This window comes from Octopus bimaculoides, chromosome 2, assembly GCF_001194135.2.
Source record: "Octopus bimaculoides isolate UCB-OBI-ISO-001 chromosome 2, ASM119413v2, whole genome shotgun sequence".
Taxonomy (NCBI): Eukaryota; Metazoa; Mollusca; class Cephalopoda; order Octopoda; family Octopodidae; genus Octopus; species Octopus bimaculoides.
The window spans coordinates 80,064,428-80,067,675 of NC_068982.1; positions in this window are offsets into that span (position 1 = coordinate 80,064,428).

Genomic DNA, 3,248 nt, shown 5'->3' on the forward strand with positions numbered 1-3,248 from the left:
GGGGGGGGGGGCAGTCGATTAGATCGACACCCATGCGCAACTAGTACTTAATTTATCGACCCTGAAAGTATGAAAGGTAAAGTCGATCGCGGTGGAATTTGAACTCAGAACGTAAAGACAAATGAAATACCAATTTCTTTATTGCCCACAAGGGGCTAAACATAGAGAGGACAAACAAGGACATACAAAGGGATTAAGTCGATTACATCGACCTCAGTGCTTAACTGGTACTTAATTTATCGACCCCGAAAGGATGAAAGGTAAAGTCGACCTCGGCAGAATTTGAACTCAGAACGTAAAGACAGACGAAATACCGCTAAGCATTTCGTCCGGCGTGCTAACGTTTCTGCCAGCTCGAACGAAACATTATAGTGCATTTTGCTTAGCGCTTTTCTACATCGAACCCGATACAATGGAGCTTATATCAGTAATTCTATATATGTTGCGAAAAACACTTCTAGCTAATCTCCTCACTATCTGTCAGACCATGCCTAAGTAACTCATACTTCTTACCACCTCTTATCCTCACCACTTCTCTGAAAGAATGAAATAGAAGTAACCCATACTCAGCACCATTTCTTACTCAACGTACCTCTCTCTTCTTTTTTTTTTGTACCATTTAATAAGAAATTGAAGAGAAGGAGAAAACAGCGTCACTGAACCGCTTAGTTTTCGGAGCGTCTGAGCCTGGTTGGTGGCAGAGAGGAAGTTTTCTTCAAAACTAGAAATCTGGTCAGACAGTTTGGTTCAGAGAAACACCAAAATAATATCTGTGTCTAAACAGAAATTTTTCAATTCAGAACCAGAAACTACAGCTGGTTGTCTTCAAAGTTCAAGTGAAACTCTTAATAGAAGGAACCCTGTTTCAATATTCAACCCATGAAAGCACGTGGGCCAAGTGATTAAGGTGTTGTAGTCATCATCGTATGATCCTTGTTTCGATTCCTAGACAAGACAAGTTGGGTTCTTTAGTCGTTTAGTCCAATCAGCTGTGAGTAACCCTACGACGGATTGGTATCTCTTTTAGAGGGAATCCTCTAATCTTGATCACTTATACGCTATGGAAACCGCCCTTATGAGTCCTCAGATTCAAGATAATAATGCTCAGACGATGATGACGACGACGACGACGACGATGATGGTAATGATAATGATGATGATGATGACGATGATGATGATGATGATGATGATGATGATGATGATGATGGTGATGATGATGATGATGATGATAAGTATCTGGTGTGGCGCTGCTGATTCACTTAGGCATCTTAGCCTGCATTCAAATGACCATCCGGTCTGTTGATAAGGTCTCACTTATAAAGAAACTCTAATATGTAGATGACTTTAGTTTTTAGTTTTGAACACTCATTCTATCTCTTTTACAATGTTCCCAGCTCTTCAGATGTGGATTGTAACAGTCTACTGCCACCCAATCTCACCCTATACACTCGCTACCTTTGTTTTCATTCACAGTGCGTCGCTCCATCACAGGTTCCACATTATCCGCTTAACTGAATCCTTCTCCCTGGATTTATAAAGTTTTTAAGCTGACCATCAACCATGCCGATATAACAAGTCTTGAACGAACAGCGTAGATCCAGATACGAACACAGAACCTTATCTAACATCGTAAAAGGAGATACACGTGAAAATATATTATACGCTACTCGGTGTGAATCAGAACTGAAATTAATTTAAATATCATAAAACATGGCAACAGCTTGAAGTAAGAATAATGTAAGAAGAATTCAATATAATTGCACAAACAGGTAGGTATAGTTTCAAATCTACCAATTCCAAATGGAGAAGCGGACATGACTCTTGTAATGATGCTAATATTGTAAACAAATATCCACGGGTAATTATGATTAAAATATTGCAACAAATAAGGATAGAAAAATCAATATTAAAACCAACCCAAATTTCCAAGAATCCCTGCCTGGTTCTCTAAGATATTATTGTCATTTAGTACCACTATTTCAATTATTATCTTCCTATTGTCATTGGCTCCTCTAAATGATTCTTAGAATTGCTGCATAGAAGCTGATGATAAATGGGGAAGTTAACATTTCTCGGCATCTGGACTCTATTAGGATTTTCATTTTCCAAGACAGCAGAGGATCGTGTTAGTGTGACTGCGAGTACAATATATCTGCTGAGTCATTAATATGATGCCGCCAGATAGTTGAGAACACGCTCGCAAAATCACCTGATCACACTCATAAACATGCACAGACACATACATATACAGGTAGACGTGCACGCACAAATACCAACTTATATATGTGTATATACACACACACGCGCACACGCACACACGCACACACACACACATATATATATATAAACAAACATATACACACATATAGAAACATACACACACACGCACACGCACAAATATATATATAGACGCATATGTATATGGATATATATATGCAAATGTTTCGTCCATAAACGTTACCCCAGCAAAATATTGTTTCACATATGTATATGTACTGAATAATCATGTATTTTATACTGAGAGAAGGCGCGAAAAATACGAAAAATACTATATATATATATATATAGGCCTGTATTCAAAAAAACTTTTTTCTTCGTAAAGAAGTTCTTTTTCTTTTGTAGGGATATGTTACCCAAACAGGACCAGTTTTGTGCTATTATCTATTGTTGATTCTGGATGTTATTCGTGGGTTTATGTACTAATGTTTGAGGCTGGTTAATTTGACCATTTTTAGTACTTTTCACTTCCGAAAGTCCAGTTGTCCCTATGAAGGCTTCATTCTTTTCGATATACAAACACTAATCACAGTTTTGACTGCAGCATGATTAAAAAATGCGATTATTCTATGTATATTGTTTTATAAAACTATTAATTTCATATATATATATATATACATATATACAAGAATAAGGGCAGGGAATCGTTAATTAGTAATAGAATTAATAATTAACAATTTTGCCAAGTAGTTCAGTATGAAAAAAACCTTTATCGGTAAAATCATTTATCATCGTAAATATACAGGGATTAGCATTGAGTTGCTTCTCCAACATACTGAAAATTTAGAAATAGCAGTCAAAAAACTACTGATTCTAAACTACAAATTTTTCTCTAAATGGATGGCGATATTTATGGCGCACATAGAACAAAAAACCAGAGTGAAAAGCAAAAACAAACCTGCCTTTAGTTTTTTGGCGTCGCATGGTCAGAAATTACCGTGAATTTTTTTTAGAGACACTTTCAGATTTAT